The following is a 25317-nucleotide window of genomic DNA, read 5'->3' as shown; positions in this document are numbered from 1 at the left end:
ATTTTTCTCTTGTATTTATAGCCTAAAATGTAGATCTTTGGTTCTTTCAATGATTCACATAAGATCACCTAACCTTTATTTTAAAACCTTGGGAAATGAGTGAAAAACATGGGGCATCAATTTTTTATTATAATATTATGAAAAAGGACAGGAAGAAATTTGAATATATCTCATTTTCTCACCTCGTGTAAACGTGGCTATTAAAATAATAAAGTTATTTTTGAGATGAAATATTTAATACATTTATTTATCAACTTTATAGTAAGATAAATAAATGTATTAAATATTTCATCTCAAAAATAACTTTTTATTTTCGTATAAAAAATTATGCATCTCTATCTCTTTTCTTATATGAGATCCTCAATATTATCTTTAAGATAGTATCTCTATTGAAACATGATATTTCATCTCAAAGTCAACTGATAAGAAAAAGAGTAGGTAATTCATCTAATTTGTAAAGGTTATGTGAGGTTCGATTTCTTCGTCCTTCAAATGTGGGTTCTTTAACCAGAGGAGTTGAACATTTTTAAAATATGGTTAAATTATAAGTCTATTTTCTAGGTAGAAAAACACACGTGTGACCCCTATATGTCACATAAATAATTGTTGTATATGTTTGAATTTTTGAATATTCTGTATATGTTTGCTTTTAAAATTCAAACAAAATTTTGAAAATTATAAAAGGTAGATTTTAATTAAATGTTTTTTTTCTTGCAAATTGGTTGAGAATTCCTATGTTTACATGAAAACAAAAATAGAAATCACGATTAAGAATTGTGAGAAAACATACATTTACAATTTTGAATATTAAAAAAAAAAATTATCAAACATAAACTAAATAAACTATGAATTTTGTGTTCAATAGGGCTACATATTTAACGTTTATAGACCTATTAGACACAATTGAAAGTTTATGAAATAAAAAAGATACAAACTTCACAGCATTTTAGGAAACGAAGAGCTTATTTGATAGACAATTTAAATTATGTTTTATGTTCTTAAGCAATCTTGATTCTGCTTTCAAAAACTATTTCTAGATTATATGATCTAAATAGTACAAATTCGAAAAACAATATAATTCTAATGTATTTCAGATTTTGAATTAGAAATTTTAAATTGTAGAATTATATTTAAAAAAAATAAAAAATTAATAAATATAGTATTTCATATTATAAACTTAATTATCATTGTTAAATTAAAATATGTATTACATATTTTTTGTTTAACTAAAATAGGTATTAATTTTTTCTCATTGAACTAAAATATGTATTATATAATATAAAATAATAATAATACAAAATTTTTAATGTAAAAAAAATTTGTTAGAAATTAGTTTATGATTCATAAATATATTATCTGACACATTTTGTACGATTATTTATATTTGAATTTAATTTCTAAATTCGTTACCAGACACATATATAAAAAATACATGAAATTTAACTAGAAAATTATTTGGATGCATTTAACTATGTTTTTAGACTATCTGCCAAATTGGATCTAAACTTTTAATTTAAGCTAAAATTTCCATATAAACATCGAGCAGGTATGAAAAATAAAAAGAAACGTGAGATTGAAATTACAAACACAAACGTTTATATATATTATTGAAATATATTTGAAATATTTATGACGGAAACCTTTGTGAAGAAAATTTTACCAGTCTTTTCTAATTGAATCTATGCATGGTGAAAGTAAATGAAGAAAACCAATTGATCTAGATGCATATTTAAAATGCTTTTCATTGTGCTAGTCTCCAAAATGGAAAAGTAAAAAAAAAAAGAAAAAAAAGAAAAGGTTCTTTCACAAGGTATTTTCTTTGTTCAACTAGGAAGGCTTGCATTTTTACAAATTCAGCAATGAAATTTCAAAGTTTGCAAAAGAAAATTTTCACATGTAAAAAAAAATGTCAAATTATTTACAAAAATAGTGAAAAAAATATTTGATACACTTATAAACTTCTATCAACGTCTATCAATGATAGACTTGTATTAGTTTCTATCACTATAGTATTAATGATAGACTTCTCTCGGTTCCTATCACTGATAGACTTCTTTCGGTTCCTATCACTGATAGACACTAGTAGACTTCTATCGGTCTCTATCAATGATGGACTTCTATCAGTTTCTATCACTCATAGATGATAGAAGTACTTGTATCAATTTCTATTATTGATAGTATCAATGATGGACTTCTACCAGTTTTTATTACTGATAGTCACTAATAGACTTTCATCAGCCTTTATCAAATAAGATTAAATTTTACTATTTTGTGTAAATAGCTTTCCTTACTTTTTTTATTTTTGAAAATTTCTTTTTTTCAAAATGTAAAAACTGGTTTCCATTTTTATTATTCCAAATTTACCTTTATTGGTGTATCAACATGTATGTCAGTAGTATATTTGGTATATTAGTAATCTGATATACTTTATATTTAGTATATCAGTTGACTAATATACCAAAGACAAAGTATATAAGTTAGACAATGGATATACCAAACTTATCATTTATAAACCATATTTATCAGTCAATTATTCGTTTGACTTGATTTGAATCCTTATTCATTTGTTATAAAATACTATTTTTCTAGTACATTATAATTAGCTTAAAATGGTTCAATTTGTTATGCTAGCTATTTTGAATGAATTAATTTTGATAAATTATTGGTGTGTACATGAAATGAATTTCTAGGGTGTGTTTGAAATACTTTTTCAAGTGATTAAATTAAAAGTAAGTTGTTTTGAAAATAAAAAAAAAAAAATCATGTATTTGAAAACAATCTAAAATGGATTTTGAAAAAGTGAGTTTATAAAATAAATTTGTTTGGGATAGACATTTGAAACCAACTTTTAGAAAAGATGAAATTTCAATGTTTAATGGGACTAAATACCATAATTTGTATAAGAATCTTTGATCACCATCTCCAACAATCACGCCAGCTACCACCTTTGGTGACTGTCTTCAACTAACTTCGTCCACCATCTTTGGTGCTCGACAAATAACTCCGACTACCACGGCTATCGAAGAATTCTTCTATAATAATTTAAAATTAATAAAAATATTTTAGTACATAATAAACAAAACAAACTTTTATGAAAAGACGTTTTTGAAAAAATAGTTACCAAATGTATGTGTGTTTTTATTTTAAAAAGCTTTATCAAAAATGTTTAAATGAAAATGAATTACTGTAGAACATTATTTTCTTAAATCATTCCAAACAGGTCCTTAAATGACTATCAATATACTATTGATACATATATATGTTATAATTTAAATAAAATTTGAATGAATGTTGATAAAATGCTGATACATCAAATACTTAATGTTGCATTTTCAACTCTTTATGATATCTATATTCGACTTTAAATATTGCGGTTTTAAATGTTAGGGATAATTAATATATGTATTTGGATATCCAAAATAATTAATGTTTAGAAGTTTAATATATGTGTTTTACTTACCAATTTTGTATATAGAAATTAAACCAAAACTATTAATTATTTAAAGAAGTGCAAGATAACAATTAACGTGGTCAGAAATTAAATTTAGTTTAATTAAATATATTCTTATATTAATTAATAATTTAATCACTAAAAATAAAAAACAATGAATTTTATATTAAGCATTATTTAAATAGTTTAATTCAATTCCTAAAATTAATATCATTTAAGTAGAATATGAGTAATTAATGATAAAATTTTATATTAAATAGTTAAGTTTACATAGTTGATTGAAATTTATTAAGTTTGATAATATATTTATATTTTAATAATTGATTAAAATTATAATAATGATTATTGATTTAATTAATTAAACCGTTTTATTGTTCATTTCTCCTCTGTAAAAATTCCACTTGTATGGAGTATATTAGAAAATTAAAATATTTGTTATATAGATTTTAAAGTTCTTTGGATAATTATATATTAAATGGTTTTCTGAAATTCCATCGTAAAATTTGTGAATAGATCCTTAAAAATTGGAGAACGAGGATCTAATAGGTTTCGTCTATATACTAATGTTAAGGGTGATTTTAAACCTTCTCTGTCAGATCTAAGAAAATTAATGAAACTTTTCAAGAACTTTTGAAGGTTAGAGTATTTTTTAAATAAAATGTAATCGTTTTTTCTAATTTGAACCTAATTAAATAGATAAAAGTGCTAATTATCGTAAAAAAAATCATTTAAATAAAAAATTAATTATTTTTTTATACCATTATCTGTAAGCAATCCATTCAAGATTCTGGCGATGTCGAAAGAAATATCTTCATGTGATCTTATTATTAATTAAAGTCCTCACAACATTAATATAATACACTATATTATTATTATTATTATATGTATGCTTATGTGTCCTGAATTTTTTATTTTATAAAAACATGTACAGCTGAATTAATAATATTAATGATACAACTAAATAACTTAAAGTTTGGACAATTATAATAGATGTAAAATTGATGGTCATACTTACAAATATCACGTAAATAAATAATTTATAAATATATAATAGTGTTTAAAATTTTTGAGTCTATCACTAATATATTATTTATACCGTTAATTAGTGATAGACAGTTTTAATAGACTATCACTAACAAGTCATTTTTTTATGCCTAAAACTAATTGAGCACTTATACATTATCATTGATAGATGTCTATCACTTAATGAACATACAAACAACCACTAAATAAAAAGGACATATATCATTGATGCTATTTTTAATTTTATTGGTATGATATATCAACAAAAGAATTTAGATCAAATAAACATGTTAACTATAACACATTAAAAATAAAAGTTAAATGTCATCCATATATTATTTTCCGCTATTAATAAGGCATATATCAATAATAGATCTACATCTAAAAGTAAATAACGAAAAATAGAAAAAAAATAAATAAAAGTAACATTACTGTTATAGTATTTTCTACTTTATTGACAACAAATATCGATAATAAACCTAAAAAGATGAACTTGCAAGAAATTACCCAAATTTAATTGAAGTAAAATTATATCATCCTTGTATGTCATATTATTATATTGATACGATATATGATATATCAATATTAAATTTATTGACAAACAAGCATGTAATCAATCAATGATAAATTTGGATCATGAATAAAGATAATTAAGAATATTAAATAGGTTCCATTATTGATAGGTTGTTGACATATATGGCTGTTGACCACATGGCCAAATATACTCGAATATTTTTGTTATTCATTTATTCATAACGTGCCAATGATCATTTTAAAAAAATAATAGTTTTATTAAGGTTACAATATTTAAATAAAAGGGATAAGGCAAATGGAGTTATTTTAATAATTTTTTTAATTATATGTACTCGTTTTAAATTCATTATATTTAATTTAATAATGTTGGGGATGGGGGACCATTGTGAATGGATATTTTTATACTTTAATTACGTGTAGGCTGTAATCATGGATAAGATGTTGAAGACCTTTAGAGCAATGTGAATCACATTCATAATTATCATTAAAAAAAAAAAAAAAATTAAGGCTTGAATGATAACATATAGATGGATTTGGTAATCATTTTACTTTTTATTTTTGTTTTTTAAAATCATGTCTATAGACACTACTTCCACCTCCAAATTCTACTTCATACTGATGATTTAAAAAAACCAGATCAAATTTTGGAAACTAAAAAAGTAGTTTTTAAATAATTATTTTTGTTTTTTAAATTTGTCTAAGAATTCAACTATTTTACTTAAAAAATTATGCAAATCATGGTAATAAATGGAATGGAAGTAGACTTAATTTTTAAAAAACAAAAACACAAAACGAAATGGTTACAAAACAGGGCCATAATTTGAGTAAAATTAGATTTAAGTGGGTTACATTAAGTAATAGGCCTCCTTTGATCACGGTTTGACTTTTAAATTTTAGTTTTTGAAAATTAAGCTTCTAAAGCTCATTTCCACCTCATGATCAAGTTCCAATCATATATATCCACAAAAATTTCAATCTTTACATTAGATTAATAGATATGTTCAACCATGAAAAGGTGTCCTGAACCGTATAATTTGCATTATTCAATTTAAAAATTAGTTGTAATTATTTGTACTATTAATTACTTTAAAAATGTATGGATAATAATATTTTAGATAAATTGTCTTTTTTAGCTCTTGCGTTTGACAATATGTGGGGTAGAGAAGGTTAAAATTTCTAACCCTATTAGTCAAAGTACATATTTTATATTAGTAGATATCGCATTTAATTAAAAAAAATATGCTTATTATGAATCACCCATTCAACAAATAAAGGGCAAGGAAGGTGAAGTATAAAAACATCACTTTTTATTCATTCATAAATAAAATACAAAGCTACTTGAGCATATTCTTTTGTGGATTAATTTCATGAGTAGCTAAAGAAGTAGCTTTTTTTTCCTTAAAACATTAAACATAAGAGAGTGACAATAGAAAAGAAGGTAATGATATTTTTAGAACTCCATCATATGCTCAAAAGAGAGCCCCTTCAAATAGAGATGCTGTTTGGAATTCCTCTACCAGTGAGGCCTTCAGTACTTGATGGAAGAAGCAAAGTATATGGCACATTAACAGGTCCAGTTCTATTTTTGAGATTGACATCTTTATTTCTTTCAATAATTCTATTTTCGACTTCAAACACGTGTTTTCCAAAATTCTCAAATACTTCCAATGCAGCTTTGTCTGAAGTCCATTCAATGCTGGCTCTTTGTCCAAGATAAACCTCATCAGAAGCATGCCTTGACAAGATTTCAATTAGTGAAACACCAAGAAGTGTTTGAAATTGTGAATTGATTGTTCTCAAGAAAACCTTCTCAGGATTTGATTCGAGTTCTTTGTACTCAGCACTGCCTGCTTCGGGTATAAACCTACGACTGATAGTTGGTCTATTTGGAATAAAGCCTCCATAAGGATATTGTCCAAAGTTAACTGCGGCATGAAGAGCTGAAGAAATCCATATGATGATAGTACATGTTTCAATTAGTTCATTGAAAGTTTGCAACTTTGGCCACCATGTTTCATTTTTCTTATCAGCATGACCTTTTTCTCTAAGCTCCTTCCACCAGGACTGGAGTTCAACGTCATTTTGGATTGCTTTATCATCTTTGTAGTATAGAGAGCAATAATTTGTAACCCATGTTTTGATTGTTGACCAAATCTCAAGTCCATCAATAGCAAATGGGTAATCCTCTATGAGTAACTTAAGTCCATGTGGAGAACTTGCATCCTCAACAGCTACACCTCTACATAAATCGAAGGATTGTTTTATAAATTAGAAGGGAAACTTGCACAAACCACTTTTGAATTATGGGGTTGATTATAATGAAATCCCTAAATTTGTAGTTTGATAAATAGTCTCTAGGTAGTTTGTTAAGTACTACAATTAACCAACCCCTTTTGTTAGAAAATCAACCTAATATTGATGTCGACATTTAATATTTAAATTCTTGATTTTGAGTGGTCATGAATATCGATTTTGAATCAATCAATTTGTTACAAAAATATATATAGCACACGAACAATAATGGTAAACGTAGAATTTTAACATCCTAAAAGGGAGTTGGGTTTTTTAACAAGATACTAAAGGAAAGTGGGATCAGGACATAATCGAAAAATGAAAATTTTTTAAATCGAAAAATGCTTAAAATATTTTAAAATATAGAAGAATGTCATAATCTATCAATCATAGACATCTATCAATGTCTATCAGTGATAGATGATAGTGGACTATCATTAATAGACATCTCTAGCAGTATCTATTAGTGTCTATCAGTGATAGGTGATAATAATCTATCGGTGCTATCATTGATAGACAGTAACACTTTGCTATATTTATAAATATTTTGAAAAATTTAACTATATTTGAAAATAGCCCACTAAACAATTGCAGAAGTAAATAAATAAACCATGCCAATATGATTGGTGATTTACCTCTTAATGAGATTAGCGGGGAGTGCTTGCTCAAGGAAATTCCATTCCTTATAAATGTGAGAAGATAACTCCATGGAATACTTTGATTGAAAATGAGTTTCTTCAAGTAACCCATCAGCGTTAACAAGGACTTGCCTTGCAAATGCATTTATAAACATAGTGTCTTTGTAATGAGGAACAAGCAATTTATGAATAGGATGAAGACACTCAATTGTCTATGTGTTGCAATCACAAATGGCTCTTGTACTGCATGAGTATTCAACCTAAAATTAACAATTTTCAAGTGTTATTAGATCCATCTTTCAAATCACAAAGCATATTATTCAACATTTAGGACAAAAATTAATTTAAAGAGTAATTATATTTCCATACCAATGGCTGATAAGTTGATGGTAACCAGCATCATTCACAGCCACATAAGCTTTAGCTAACTGCCATATTGAGTTTTCAACTCCTCCTTCAGCTGGAAATATTGTTTGCTATTTGAACCAAATTGATCACCTTGAGGGTGTGGCAAACCTCAATTCAATCACCAATGGCTTCAAAGTGCCATCATCTTTTAAAAAATAGCAATGTTCTTGTGGCATAAGTTTTTGTTTATTGAATTTATTTTTCTAAGAGATATGGCATTAGAGCATCATGGTGATCCAATATGTATAGCCTTTCTGATTCAATGCCTATATATAGATTAAAAAATTAAATTACACACAACATATATTTTTGAGGAAAAAAAAACCTAAGCTTGGGTCTTTTTAAGGTTTACCTCATCAACTGTTAGTCCATCCAACCCAAAACTTTATGTCTTCTTCAGTAATCTTGCTATTTTGATCACATAGATTTTGGGGTCAAGTTTGCTCAAGGGAGGAAATTCCTATAAAATAAATAAAATATAATTTTTGAAAAATAAAAATAAAATTTTTCTATATAAAATGGACGAACAGAAAATTTTTGAATCATTACTCTAGACGACGAATGATTAGAGGGTTTAACTCCAGCTAGACATTTCTCTTGCAAAATTCTTCATCTGTTTTCCATGCAGACTTGTCCTCTATACACAATTATTAATAAAAAATATTATATTAATAATGATTAATTATACAACCTTTAAATTATAATTCAAATTAATATAAATTTCAGATAAAAATATTAAATTTGCAAATTGGAATTCGTGGACTCTTGACATAATATATATAAATTAGAGAAGAGACGACAAGGGAAATATTTAACTATTTCTATCGTCTATAAAGTTCTGAGTTAATTAAATATATATATATATAAGCCATATATTATTAGATCTTTGTTTGTAAGTTGCCATTTCTTACCTAGAAATTTTAATTGAATCCTCTTAACAAATCGTTATTTATGAAAATTTAAAAAAAAAAAAAGAACAATTTAGGAAGAATGACTTGAACTTTTGACCTAAGATATAACCCAATCAAAGTTATAAGATTTATGAACTAACCAGTTGCACCACACCCTTAGTTTCTTGAATTCTAAATTACTCAAACGGCATCTTAAGTACATGTTAATAACATAATCAATTCAAATTAGTCTTTAGATTAGACATTAACTTTATCTAAAATGCGGGGCGTTCAAAATCTTGATTATCCATTACGAATAGTAAAAAAAAAAAAACAACATTTCTCTCGATATATTATACCTTTAACAATTGGGAGGTGAAAATTTGAGAAAGCGTTGGTCATTGTCGGTCCTTAGAAGTTCTTGGAAATTGGGTGGAGTGAAAACCCTTGTGAGGTTCCTAAAGACTCTAATGGGACAGGAAGATCCTCCTTCATAAAGATTATGATGAACATGTGGATTTATCAAACTCTGTTGGAGTAAAATCTATCAAGTTTACAAGCGCTGGTTGGACCGTTGAAACAAGTGATTTCAAAGCAAATTCCAAGAAAGTCTGATAACTTCTAGTGCCAAAATTTTCATCTTCTTGGTACATTTAAATGTTTAATCCCGATATCAATGATAATCTACTCTCGTAGTTGGAATCTGAAAAAAAAATTTAATGGCATTGGAAAAATTATTATAACATTAAGGTTTAGATAATAGACGAATTGAACTTTGGATTCAACAATATTATTATAATATAGACCAAGAGGATGATTAATTATAAATTGTAATGTTCCACTTAGCTTGGTACAAATCTTGTCACCATCTATATTGAATATGTTAAAATGGGTATGATTTAAAATTTTAGATTGTAGAAGTATTTGAGATATTTTTATTTTTATTTTTTAAAATATATTTGAGGAAAATTATTTGTAAAATAAACACAATATTAGAGTATATATATGATATTTGTATAGTTAAGATTTATTATTGGTTAAAAGTTTGTGTTTATTTGGTCTCTAAAATATTTAAAAATATCTAATTAAATCTAATTTGTATCTTTTTGTATTGTTTAATAAACCTTTAAAATTTCAATGTTGCGTCTAGTGGATTCATTAATGGAAAGGAATTAAACACAAAAGTTTGAAAGTAATTTATTTCATTATTGAAAATCAAACTTCAAACACAAAACAAGAAATTTTAGCCTTTGTGTACTTCATGTTTATAACTCAGGCACAATATAATAATAATTATATATTATATATATATATATATAGTATATATATAAAAGGTATATATTTCTCAAGGCTTATCTTTGATGATTTTCAAAAAATAGAAAATGAGAAAAAATATTTATATAAAATAGTAAAATGAATCTTATTTAATAAAAATTGATAGAAACAAATTAGAAGTTTATAGTGTTTTGAGTGGTTGAACTGATAGAAGTCTAGCACTGAGATTATATGATGACGTTGATAGAAGTCTATCAGTTTTTGTTTTGGTTTTTCCTATTTCTCTTAATAGTTTGACATTTTTTCTATATGTGATTTTTTTTTTTTTTTTTAAATTCAAGCTTAAAAACACCGTTTTCAAGAGTGTGTAAAACCAACTCATGTTTTGAAATTTTTTTTTTTCTAAAAAAATTTCTGTTAAAAAATATAAATGCACGGTTTCATAAATTATTAGATGGTTATTAAATGGGGTCGTAATAATCTTACCTTTTCTTTCTCGTGGTCGTCCAGTTCTTCCACGACGAGGGTAAGGGAATTGGCTCCCTCCAAGAATAGGACGCCCATCACCAGGTTCGGAAAGGTCATTATAGACATCATAGTCAAAATTCTATCCCATTTCTTTGCGCTCTCCAGTTCCATCTCCTCTAAGGGTCAACAATTCTTCCTCTCTATACTTACGAAGAGGATTTGGTGTCTCACTTGGAAGATATGTCTATGTATAGAAATCAAATAATTACATTAGAAATAAACAAATTATTCCTTGAGATTAGAGCAAGCTAGAAGAAAAGGAAATTTTTTTTACCTTATTAACAAAGAAAATACGATCTTTCTTGTATCTTCCAGAGTGGGTTTTAAACCCATGAATTCATCAAAATGAACATTTCCAAAGCCAGGAACATCCTCAAGTGTTTAGAGATTTGAGAAAAAATTCACTTGTATGTCCATTTTGGATGAAGGAAAGCTCCTGGAAATCCAAAATTATTTCCCATGTAAGTTGACTTGAACACAGATTCTCCAGCAAAATAAATGGTGGGATTGAAGTTATCACCTCTCCAAAAATAATGCTTTCTTCCCAACTTTCCCTCGTGAGTCAAGTGCTGTGAAAAATTAATTTACCAATTTAATCAATCAAACAAAATTTATATGAACTTGATGGAGATTAAACGTAACTGATCTTTGAGCTTTCAGGTTTGAATGAGTGAACAAATATGGAGCATCAATTGTGAGGTCCTAATAACATTGTAGGATTACATCTCAAAACCAATTTGACAATAAGAGGAATAATCATTAATTTTAAAGTACGTATAGTAGACTTAAAACTTCAATTTGGATTGTGAACATGATATTTTTAACAGTTGATGAAGGAGCTACAAAGTTCATGGACATATTAAATATCAGTTTAAAAATTTTTGGACATAACAAGTAATAAAAAAAATAATAATAATAACGAGACTAAAGTTGTAATTTGAACAGTACAAAATAAATATATAGAGAGTTGAAGGGAAAGAGATGTTACAAGCTTGAGTGGCACTAATGAGTTGAAGAGAAACACCACCGCCCAAGAGTTCAGTGAAATTATCAAGAAGAGAAGGAATGAAATCAGTGAAATCCAAAACATTGCTTCTCATAAGCATGACTTTTCTTTGATTTTCTTTCCTCCAAGATTAGAAATTTGATCTGCAATGTTACTTCCAGCATTGATAACAGAGCCAGCAAGATCTCAGTAGTATTCAAGGCTCCCTCTATGATATTCTTTCCAATAGAAAACATTTTCACTTTTTTTTTTTTTTTTTTTTCTAACAATCTTTGAATCCCACTCTTTCCTTCTCTTTGTTTTAATAGCCTGAAGAACAAGCTGTTGGGTGGAGGATGAAATTTTTTTTTTCTCTTGTATTTTATAGCCAAAAATGTAGGATCTTTGGTTCTTTCAATGATTCACATAAGATCACCTAACCTTTATTTTAAAACCTTGGGAATGAGTGAAAAAACATGGGGCATCAATTTTTTTATTATAATATTATGAAAAGGACAGGGAAGAAATTTGAATATATCTCTTTTCTCACCTCGTGTAAACGTGGCTATTAAAATAATAAAGAAATCTAACGTTTTGAGAGTGGAATAAAGAAATATGAGGGAGAATAAACACACAAATTTATTGTAAAAACAGATAAATAAATGTATTAAATATTTCATCTCAAAAAATAACTTTTTATTTTCGTATAAAAAATTATGCATCACTATCTCTTTTCTTATATGAGATTCCTCAATATTATCTTTAATATTTATAGTATCTCTATTGAAACATGATATTTCATCTCAAAGTCAACTGATAAGAAAAAGAGTAGGTAATTCATCTAATTTGTAAAGGTTATGTGAGGTTCGATTTCTTCGTCCTTCAAATGTGGGTTCTTTAACCAGAGGAGTTGAACATTTTTAAAATATGGTTAAATTAAAGTCTATTTTCTAGGTAGAAAAACACTCACGTGTGCCCCTATATGTCACATAAATAATTGTTGTATATGTTTGAATTTTTGAATATTCTGTATATGTTTGCTTTTAAAAATTCAAAAAAATTTTGAAAATTATAAAAGGTAGATTCTAATTAAATGTTTTTTTTTCTTGCAAATTGGTTTCTTTCCTATGTTTACATGAAAAACAAAATAGAAATCACGATTAAGAATTGTGAGAAAACATACATTTTACAATTTTGAATTATTAAAAAAAAAAATTATCAAACATAATACTAAATAAATGAATTTTGTGTTCAAATAGGGCTACATATTTAACGTTTATAGACCTATTAGACACAATTGAAAGTTTATGAAATAAAAAAGATACAAACTTCACAACATTTACGGAAACGAAGAGCTTATTTGATAGACAATTTAAATTTGTTTTATGTTTTTGTTCTTAAGCAATCTTGATTCTGCTTTCAAAAACTATTTCTAGATTATATGATCTAAATAGTACAAATTCGAAAAACAATATAATTCTAATGTATTTCAGATTTTGAATTAGAAATTTAAAATGTAGAATTATATTTAAAAAAAATAAAAAATTAATAAATAGATATTTCATATTATAAACTTAATTATCATTGTTAAATTAAAAATATGTATTACATTTTTTTGTTTAACTAAAATAGGTATTATTTTTTCTCATTGAACTTAAAATATGTATTATATATAATATAAAATAATAATAATACAAAAATTTTTAATGTAAAAAAAATTTGTTAGAAATTAGTTTATGATTCATAAATATATTATCTGACACATTTTGTACGATTATTTTATATTTGAATTTAATTTCTAAATTCGTTACCAGACACATATATAAAAAATACATGAAATTTAACTAGAAAATTATTTGGATGCCATTTAACTATGTTTTTAGACTATCTGCCAAATTGGATCTAAACTTTTAATTAAGCTAAAATTTCCAGTATATAAAAACATCGAGCAGGTATGAAAAATAAAAAGAAACGCTTTGAGATTGAAATTACAAACACAAACGTTATATATATTATTGAAATATTTTGAAATATTTATGAGGAAACCTTTGTGAAGAAAATTTTACCAGTCTTTTCTAATTGAATCTATGCAGGTGAAAGTAAATGAAAAAAACCAATTGATCTAGATGCATATTTAAAATGCTTTTCATTGTGCTAGTCTCCAAAATGGAAAAGTAAAAAAAAAAAGAAAAAAAAAGAAAAGGTTCTTTCACAAGTATTTTCTTTGTTCACAACTAGGAAGGCTTGCATTTTTACAAATTCAGCAATGAATTTCAAAGTTTGCAAAAGAAATTTTCACATGTAAAAAAATGTCAAATTATTTACAAAAAATAGTGAAAAAAATATTTGATACACTTTATCTTCTATCAACGTCTATCAAATGATAGACTTGTATCAGTTTCTATCACTATAGTATTAATGATAGACTTCTCTCGGTTCCTATCACTGATAGTTCCTACACTAGGGGACACTAGACTTCTATCGGTCTCTATCAATGATGGACTTCTCTATCAGTTTCTATCACTCATAGATGATAGAAGTACCTTGTATCAATTTCTATTATTGATAGTATCAATGATGGACTTCTACCAGTTTTTTTACTGATAGTCACTAAAGACTTTCATCAGCCTTTATCAAATAAGATTAAAATTTTACTATTTTGTGTAAATAGCTTTCCTTACTTTTTTTTATTTTGAAATTTCTTTTTTTCAAAATGTAAAAAACTGTTTTCCATTTTTATTAATCCAAATTTTACCCTTTATTGGTGTATCAACATGTATGTCAGTAAGTATAATTTGGATATTAGTAATCGATTACCTTTATATTTAGTATATCAGTTGACTAATATACCAAAGCAAAGTATATAAGATAGACAATGAATATAACCAAACTTAACATTCTTATAAACCATATTTATCAGTCATTATAACGTTTTGACTTGATTTATGATCCTAATTCAATGTATAAAATACTATTTTTCTAGTACATTATAATTAGCTAAAATGGTTCAATTTGTTATGCAAGCTACTTTTGAAAGATTAATTTTGATAAATTATTGGTGTGTACAGTGAAAATGAATTTTAGGGTGTGTTTTGAAATACATTCTTCAAGAGATTAAATTAAAAAGTAATTGTTTTGGAAAAATAAAAAAAAAAAATCATGTATTTGAAAACAATCTAAAATGGATTTTGAAAAAGTGAGTTTTTCAAATAAATTTTTGTTTGGGATAGACATTTTGAACCAACTTTAGAAAAGATGAAATTTCAATGTTTAATGTACTTAAATACCATAATTTGTAATTTGAAATCTTTGATCACGCATCACTCCAACAATCACGCCAGCTACCACCTTTGGTGACTGTCTTCAACTAACTTCGTCCACCATCTTTGGTGCTCGACAAATAACTCCGACTACCACGGCTATCGAAGAATTCTTCTATAATATAATTTAAAATATAAAATAAAAAATATTTTAGTACATAATAAACAAAACAAACTTTTATGAAAAGAAAGACGTTTTTGAAAAATCGTTACCAAATTATGTGTGTTTTATTTTAAAAAGCTTTATCAAAAATGTTTATTAAATGAAAAAGAATTACTGTAGAACAAAATTTTCATAAATCATCTCCAACAGTCCCTTAAATGCTATCAATTATACCTATTGATACATAATATGTTATAATTTAAATAAAATTTGAATGCATGTTGATAAAATGCAGATACAAGGCGCATCAAATACTTAATGTTGCATTTTCAACTCTTTATGATATCAATATTTCGCACTTTAAATATTGCGGTTATAAATGTTAGGGATAATTAATATATGTATTTTGGATATCCAAAATAATTAATGTTTAGAAGTTTAAATATATGTGTTTTACTTACCAATTTTGTATACTAGCAATTAAACCAAAACTAATAATTATTTAAAGAAGTGCAAGATAACAATTAACGTGGTCAGAAATTAAATTTAGTTTTAATTAAATATATCTTATAATTAATTAATAATTTAATCACTAAAAATAAAAAACAATGAATTTATTATTAAGCATTATTTAAATAGTTTAATACAATTCTAAAAATTAATATCATTTAAGAAGAATATGAGTAATTAATCGAATAAAATTTTATATTAAATAGTTAAGTATTACATAGTTGATTAAAATTATTAAGTTTTGATAATGTCTTTATTATTTTTAATAATTGATTAAAATTATAATAATGATTATTGATTTAATTAATTAAACCGTTTATTGTTCATTCTCCCTCAGTAAAAATTCCACTTGTATTGAGTATATTAGAAAATTTAAAATATTTGTTATATAGATTTTAAAGTTCTTGGGATAATTATATTATTAAATGGTTTCTGAAATTTCCACATCGTAAAATTTGTGGAATAGATCCTTAAAAAATGGAGAACTAGGATCAAATAGGTTTCGTTCTATATACTAATGTTAAGGGTGATTTTAACCAATCTCTGTAGAGATCTAAGAAAATTAATGAAACTTTCAAAGAACTTTTGAAGGTTAGAGTATTTTTATAAATAAAAATGTAATCGTTTTTTCTAATTTGAACCCTAATTAAATAGATAAAAGTGCTAATTATCGTAAAAAAAAATCATTTAAATAAAAAATTATTATTTTTTTTTTATACCATTATCTGTAAGCAATCCATTCAAGATTCTGGCGATGTCGAAAGAAATATCTTCATGTGATCTTATTATTAATTAAAGTCCCTCACAACAATCTGATCTCAACACTATATTATTATATATAATTTATATGTATGCTTATCGTGTCCTGAATTTTTTATTTTATAAAAACATGTACAGCTGAATTAATAATATTAATGAAACAACTAAATAACTAAAAGTTTGGACAATTATAATAGATGTAAAATTGATGGCATACTTTACAAATATCACGTAAATAAATAATTTATAAATATATAATCAGTGGTTTAAAATTTATGAGTCAATCACTAAAATATATTTTAATGACGTTAATTAGAGATAGACAGTTTTAATAGACTATCACTAACAATCATTTTTTTTATGCCTAAAACTAATTGGAGCACTTATACATTAATCATGATAGATGTCTATCACTTAATGAACATAAAAACAACCACTAAATAAAAAGGACATATATCATTGATGCTATTTTTAATTTTATGTATGATATATCAACAAAAGAATTTAAGATCAAATAAACAAGTTAACTATTAACACATTAAAAATAAAATTTAAATGACCACCATATAAATTTTCCGCTATTAATAATGGCATATAACAATAATAGATCAACATCTAATAGTAAATAACGAAAAATAGAAAAAAAATAAATAAAAGTAACATTACTGTTATAGTATTTTCTACTTTATTGACAACAAATATCGATAATAAACCTAAAAGATGAACTTGCAAGAATACCCAAATTTAATTGAAGTAAAATTATATCATCCTTGTATGTCATATTATTATAATTCGTTTATACGATATATGATATATCAATATTCAAATTTTATTGACAACAAGCATGTAAATCAATCAATGATAAATTGGATCATGAATAAAGATAATTAAGAATATTAAATAGGTTCCATAATTGATAGGTTGTTGACATAGAATGGCTGTTGACCAACATGGCCAAATAAACTCGAATATTTTTGGTTATTCATTTATTCATAACGTGCCAATGATCATTTTAAAAAATAATCTTTTAATAAGTTACAATATTTAAATAAAAGGATATTGCAAATGGAGTTATTTACTAATTTTTTAATTATATGTACCGTTTTTAAATTCATTATATTTAATTTAATCATATTGAGGGATGGGGAAGACATGATGAATGGATATTTTTTATATCTTTAATTACGTGTAGGCTGTATCATGGATAAGATGATCAAGACCTTTAGACAATGTGAATCAATTTCATAAATATCATTAAAAAAAAAAAAAAAAATTTAAGGCTTTGAAATGATAACAAACATATTAGAGGGATTTGGTAATCATTTTACTTTTTAATTTTGTTTTATTAAAATCATGTCTATAGACACTACTCCGACCTCCAAATTCACTTCATACAGATGATTTACAAAAACCAGATCCAAATTTTGGAACTAAAAAAGTAGTTTTTGAAATAATTATTTTAGTTTTTTTTTAAATTTGTCTAAGAATTCAAGCTTTTTACTTAAAAAATTATGCAAATCAGGTAAGAAATTGGAATGGTAGTAGACGTAATTTTTAAAAACAAAAACAACAAAACTAAATGGTTACAAAACAGGGCCATAATTTGAGTAAAATTAGATTTAAGTGGGTTACAAAAAGAAATAGGCCAATTAAATTTCACGTTTTGATTAAAATTTGGAGTTTTTGAAAATTAGCTTCTAAAGCTCATTCCACCTCATGATCAAGTATCCCAATCATATATATCCACAAAAATATCAATCTTTACTGAAGATTAATAGATTAGGTTTCAAAAACCATGAAAGGTGTCCTTAACCGAATACTTTCATTATTCAATTTAAAAATTAGTTGTAATTATTGTACTATTAATTACTTTAAAAATGTATGGATAATAATATTTTGATAATTGTCTTTTAAGCTCTTGCTTTTGACAATAAGTGGGGTAGAGAAGGTTAAAATTTCTAACCCTATTAGTCAAAGTACATATTTTATATTAGTAGATATCGCATTTTAATTAAAAAAATCTTATATCCTTATTATGAATCACTACAACCCATTCAACAAATAAAGGGCAAGGAAGGTGAAGTATCAAAAAACATCACTTTTTATTCATTCTAAATAAAATACAAAGCTACTTGAGCATATCTTATGTGGATTAATTTCATGAGTAGCTATAAGAAGTAGCTTTTTTTTCCTTATAAAACATTAAACATAAGAGAGTGACATAGAAAAGAAGGTAATGATATTTTTAGAACTACCATCATATGCTCAAAAGAGAGCCCCTTCAAATAGAGATGCTTGTATGGAATTCCTCTACCAGTGATGCCTTCAGTACTAGATTGAAGAAGCAAAGTAGATGGCACATTAACAGGACCAGTTTACTATTTTTGAGATTGACATCTTATTTCTTTCAATAATTCTATTCGACTTTTCAAACACGTGTTTTTCCAAATTCTCAAATACTTCCAATGCAACAGCATTGTCCTGAAGTCCATACAAGCTGGCTCTTTGTCCAAGAAAAACCTCTCAGAAGGCATAGCCTTGACAAGATTTCAATAGTAGAAACACCAAGAAGTGTTTTGAAATTGTGAATTGATTGTTCTCAAGAAAACCTTCTCAGGATTTGATTCGAGTTCTTTGTACTCAGCACTACTGCCTGCTTCGGGTTATAAACCTACGACTGATAGTTGGTCTATATTGGAATAAAGCCTCCATAAAGATTTGTCCAAAGTTAACTGCGGCATGAAGAGCTGAAGAAATTCCATATGATGATAGAACATGTTTCTATTATTTCATTGAAAGTTTGCAACTTCTCCCACCATGTTTTCATTTTCCTTATCATCAAGACCTTTTTCTTCTCTAAGCTCCTTCCACCGGACTGGATTCAAAACGTCATTTTGGATTGCTTTATCATCTTTGTAGTATAGAGAGCAATAATTTGTAACCCATGTTTGTGATGTTGACCAAATCTCAAGTCCATCAATAGCAAATGGGTAATCCTCAATGAAGTAACTTAAGTCCCATCGTGGAGAACTTGCATCCTCAACAGCTACACCTCTACATAAATCGAAGGATATGATTAAATAATTAGAAGGTAAACTTGCACAAACCACATTTGAATTAATGGGGTTGATTATAATGAAATCCCCCCTAAATTTGTAGTTTGATTAAATAGTCTCTAGTAGTTTGTTAGTCTACAATTAACCAACCCCTTTTGTTTAGATACACACACCCACATGTGTCGAACATTTAAAATTTAAATTCTTGATTTTGAGTTGTCATGAATAACGATTTTGAATCAATCAATTTGTTCAAAAATGTATATAGCACACGAACAATAATGGTAAACGTAAAATTTTCAACATCCTAAAAGGGGAGTTGGGTTTTTAACAAGATACTAAAGAAAGTGGGATCCAGGACATAATTACGAAAAATAAAATTTTTTAAATCGAAAAATGCTTAAAATATTTTTAAAATATAGAAGAATGTCATAATCTATCAAATCAATCATAGACATCTATCAATGTCTAATCATAAATTTTTTAAGAATGAAAGTGGACTATCATTAATAGACATCTAGCAGTATCTATTAGTGTCTATCAGTGCTAGTGATAATAATCTATCGGTGTCTATCATTTGATCTAAAAAGTAACACTTTGCTATATTTAAATAAATTTATTTAAAAATTTAAATATTTGAAAATAGCCCACTAAACAATTGCAGAAGTAAATAAATAAACCATGCCAATAATGAAATTGGTGATTTACCTCTAATGAGATTAGCGGGGAGTGCTTGCTCAAGGAAATTCCATTCCTTATAAATGTGAGAAGATAAACTCCATTGGAATACTTTGATTGAAAATGATTTTCTTCAAGAATTCATCACGTTAACAAGGACTTTGCCTTGCAAATGCATTTATAAACATAGGTCATTGTATGATGAACAAGCCATTATAATAGGATGAATGCACTACTCATTGTCTATGTGTTGCAATCACACCTGGCTCTTGTACTACCGCATGAGTATTCACACTACAATTTAACAATTTTCCAAGTGTTATTATATCCAGTCTTTCAAATCACAAAGCATATATTCACCATTTAGGACAAATTAAATAATTTAAAGAGTAATTATATTTCCATACCAATGGCTGATAAGTTGATGGTAACCAGCATCGATCACAGCCACATAAGCTTTAGAGCTAACTGCCATATTGAGGTTTTTTCAACTCCTCCTTCAGCATGGAAAATATTGTTTGCTATTTGCACCAAATTGATCACCTTGAGGGTGTGGCCAATCATTCAATCAACCAATGGCTTCAAAGTGCCATCATCTTTCCAAAAACCCAAATGTTTCTTGTTGCATAAGTTTTTTGTTTTTTGTTGAATTTATTTTTCTAAATATGCATTAAGAGCATCATGGTGATCCAAATATGTTAGCCCTTCTGATTCAATGCCTAATATAGAATTAAAAAATTATATTAAACACAACAATATAATTTGAGGAAAAAAAAAAACCTAAGCTTGGGTCTTTTTAGGTTTTACCCCTCATCAAACTGTTAGTCCATCCAACCCAAACTTTATGTCTTCTTCAGTAATCTTGCTATTTTGATCACCATATGATTTTGGGGTCCAAGTTTGCTCAAGGAGGAAATTCTATAAAATAAATAAAATTTTATAATTTTTGAAAAATAAAAAAATTTTTCTATATAAAAATGACCGAAACCAGAAAATTTTTGAAATCATTACCTCTAGACGACGAATGATTAGAGAGGGTTAACTCCAACTATAGCATTTCATCTTGCAAATTCCTTCATCTGTTTTCCCATGCAGACTTGTCCTCTAACACAATTATTAGATAAAAAATATTATATTAATAATGATTAATTATACAGACCTAAAATTATAATTTCAAATTACAAATAAATTTCAGTAAAAATATCCTAAATTTGCAAATTTGATTCGTGGACTCTTGACATAATATATATAAATTAGAGAAGACGACAAGGAAATATTAACTATTTCTATCCGTCTATAAAAGTTCTGAGTTAATTAATATATATATATATAAGCCTTAAAATATTAGATCTTGTTTTGGAAAGTTGCCATTAAAACCTAAAAATTTTAATTGAATCCTCTGACAAATCGTTATTTATGAAAAATTTTAAAAAAAAAAAAAAGAACAATAGGTGGTTAAATAAAAACTTAGACCTCAGGATAATAACCACCCAATCAAAGTTATAAGATTTATGAACTAACCAGTTGCACCACCACCCTTAGTTCTTGAATTCTAAATTACTCAAACACGGCATCATAAGTACATGGTTAATAACAATAATCAATTCCAAATTAGTCTTTAGATTAGACATTAACTTAGTCTAAAATGCGGGAGCGTTCACATATATCAAATGTTATTTCAATTATAAAATAGTAAAAAAAGAAAAACAACATTTCTCTCCGAAAGGCGGATGAAGGAGTTTGGTGGAGGTTGAAAATTTGAGAAAGCGTTGGTCATTGTCGGTCCTTAGAAGTTCTTGGAACAGTGGTGAGTGAAACCCTTAGTGTGTTTCCTAAAGACATCTAATGTTTAAAGATAGATATCCCTTCATAAAGATTATGAACATCTTGGAATTTTAATCAAACACTGTTGGAGCTAAAATCTACCAAGTTTACAAGCGCTGGTTTGGACCGTTGAAAAACAAGGTGATTCAAAGCAAATCCAAGAAAGTCTGATAACTTCAAGTGGCCAAAATTTTCATCTCTTGGTACATAAATGTTTAATCCCGATATCAATGATAATCTACTCTCGTAGTTGGAAATCTGAATGAAAAAATTATGCATTGGAAATCAAAAAATTATAATAACATTAAGGTTTATATAATTAAGAATTGAATACTTTGGATTCCAACAATATTCATTATAATATAACCAATGGATGATTAATTATAAATTGTAATGTTCCACTTAGCTTGTACAAATCTTGTCACCATCTATATTTTGATATGTTAAAATGGGTATATTATAAAAATTTTAGATATGTAGAATTTATTGGAGATATTTTTAAATATATTTGAGGAAAATTATTTGTAAAATAAACACAATATTAGAAGTATTATATTTATATTATGTTATAGTTAAGATTTATTTGTTAAAAGTTTGTGTTTATTTGGTCTCTAAAATATTTAAAAATATCTAATAATTCTCTAATTTGTATCTTTTTGTATTGTTTAATATACCATTTAAAATTTCAATGTTCTCGTCTAGTGGAATTCATTATGGAAAGGAATTAAACAAAAAAATATAGAAAGTAAATTTATTATTATTGAAAATCAAACTTCAAACACTAAACCAGAAATTTTAGAATTGGACATAATTGATGTTTATAACTCAAAAAATAATATAATAATAATTCTATATATATATATATATATATATATATATATATATATATAAAAAGGTGTGTTTTCTTTTTTATTTGAGGATTTTCAAAAATAGAAAAATGAGAAAAAATATTTATATAAAATAGTAAAATTGAATCTTATTTAATAAAAATTGATAGAAACTAATAGAAGTTTATCAGTGTTTTTGAGTGGTAGAACTGATAGAAGTCTAGCACTGAGATTATATGATGACGTTGATAGAAGTCTATCAGTGTTTTGTTTTGTTTTTTCCTATTTCTCTTAATAGTTTGACATTTTTTCTATATGTGATTTTTTTTTTTTTTTTAAATTCAAGCTTAAAAACACCGTTTTTCAAGAGTGTGTAAAACCAACTCATGTTTTGAAAATTTTTTTTTTCTAAAAGAAAATTTCGTTAAAAAAATAAATGCACGGTTTCATAAATTATTAGATGGTTATTAAATGGGGTCGTAATAATCTTACCTTTTCTTTCTCGTGGTCGTCCAGTTCTTCCACGACGAGGGTAAGGGAATTGGCTCCCTCCAAGAATAGGACGCCCATCACCAGGTTCGGAAAGGTCATTATAGACATCATAGTCATAAATTCTATCCCATTCTTTGCGCTCTCCAGTTCCATCTCCTCTAAGGGTCAACAATTCTTCCTCTCTATACTTACGAAGAGGATTTGGTGTCTCACTTGGAAGATATGTCTATGTATAGAAATCAAATAATTACATTAGAAATAAACAAATTATTCCTTGAGATAGAGCAAGCTAGAAGAAAAGGAAAATTTTTTTACCTTATTAACAAAGAAAATACGATCTTTCTTGTATCTTCCAGAGGGGTAAACCCATGAATTACAATCAAAATGAACATTTCCAAAGCCAGGAACATCCTCAAGTGTTAGAGATTTGAGAAAAAATTCACTTGTATGTCCATTTTGGATGAAGAAAGCTCCTGGAAATCCAAAATTATCTTCCCATGTAAAGTTGACTTGAAACACAGATTCTCCAGCAAACAATGGTGGGATTGAAGTTATCCACCTCTCCAAAAATGCCTTCTTCCCAACCTTGCCTCGTGAGTCAAGTGCTGTGAAAATTAAATTTTACCAATTTAATCATCGAACAAAATTTAATGAACTTGATCGAGGTTAAATTTTAATTGATCTATGAGCATTCAGGTTTGAAATTAGTGAAAAATATGGAGCATCAATATTGTAAGGTCCTAATAACATATGTAGGATTACATCTAAAAAACCAATTGATAATAAGAGGAATAACTCATGTAGTTCTTGACCTATTCATATTTTTTAAAAATATTCTATCCAATAAATTCATTAATTTTAAAGTACGTATAGTAGACTCAAAACTTCAATTCGGCTTGTGATGTGATATTTTAAAAGTTGATGAAGGAGCTACAAAGTTCAGGGACATATTAGATATATATTTAAAAATTTAGGAACATAACAAGTAATAAAAATAAAAAAATAAAGAGACTAAATTTGTAATTTAAACTGTACAAATATATAGAGAGTTGAAGGGAAAGAGATGTTACAAGCTTGAGTGGCACTAATGAGTTGAAGAGAAACACCACCGCCCAAGAGTTCAGTGAAGTTATCAAGAAGAGTGGAATGAAATTCAGTGAAATCCAAAACATTGTTTCTCATAAGAATGACTTTCCCTTTGATTTTTTTTCCTCCAATATTGGAAATTTGATCTGCAATATTACTTCCAGCATTGATAACAGAGCCAGCAAGATCTCCAGTGGTATTCAAGGCTCCCTCTATTATATTCTTTCCAATAGAAAACATTTTTACTTGTTTTTTTCTAACAATCTTTTTTTCCCACTCTTTCTCTCTCTTTGTTTTAATAGCTTGAAGAACAAGGTGTAGTGTGGAGGGATGCAATTTTTCTCTTGTATTTATAGCCTAAAATGTAGATCTTTGGTTCTTTCAATGATTCTCATAAGATCACCTAACCTTTATTTTAAGACCTTGGGAAATGAGTGAAAAACATGGGGCATCAATTTTTTATTATAATATTATGAAAAAGGACAGGAAGAAATTTGAATATAAATCTCATTTTCTCACCTTGTGTAAACGTGGCTATTAAAATGATAAAGAAAAGTCAACCTTTTTTAGAGTGGAATAAATAAATCAAGAGGGAGAATATACACACAACTTCATAGTAAAATAAATAAATGTATTAA

The 25317-nt window shown here is 26.6% G+C and overlaps 2 pseudogenes across 2 annotated transcripts; both read right to left on the bottom strand.

The window, feature by feature from the left end:
• Nucleotides 1–6293: 6293 nt before the first annotated feature.
• Nucleotides 6294–12145, bottom strand: LOC150030744 (putative linoleate 9S-lipoxygenase 4; annotated as a pseudogene). Its single transcript, XR_016526571.1, has 7 exons — nucleotides 12028–12145; nucleotides 11314–11608; nucleotides 10998–11223; nucleotides 9899–9939; nucleotides 8308–8616; nucleotides 7936–8198; nucleotides 6294–7247 (listed from the first exon to the last, which is right to left on the bottom strand). The product of XR_016526571.1 is annotated as a putative linoleate 9S-lipoxygenase 4 (transcript).
• A 6763-nt stretch (nucleotides 12146–18908) lies between these two features.
• LOC150030743 (putative linoleate 9S-lipoxygenase 5) lies at nucleotides 18909–24997 on the bottom strand (annotated as a pseudogene). The gene is made up of 8 exons (XR_016526570.1): nucleotides 24664–24997; nucleotides 23909–24198; nucleotides 23589–23819; nucleotides 22377–22526; nucleotides 21972–22002; nucleotides 20858–21046; nucleotides 20481–20744; nucleotides 18909–19768 (listed from the first exon to the last, which is right to left on the bottom strand). The product of XR_016526570.1 is annotated as a putative linoleate 9S-lipoxygenase 5 (transcript).
• Between the last annotated feature and the right edge of the window lie 320 nt (nucleotides 24998–25317).

This window comes from Benincasa hispida, unplaced genomic scaffold (genome assembly GCF_027475165.1).
Source record: "Benincasa hispida cultivar pf3 unplaced genomic scaffold, pf3_genome.v1.1 HicScf166, whole genome shotgun sequence".
NCBI classification, from domain to species: Eukaryota; Viridiplantae; Streptophyta; class Magnoliopsida; order Cucurbitales; family Cucurbitaceae; genus Benincasa; species Benincasa hispida.
This window is presented reverse-complemented; position numbering and strand designations above follow the sequence as displayed.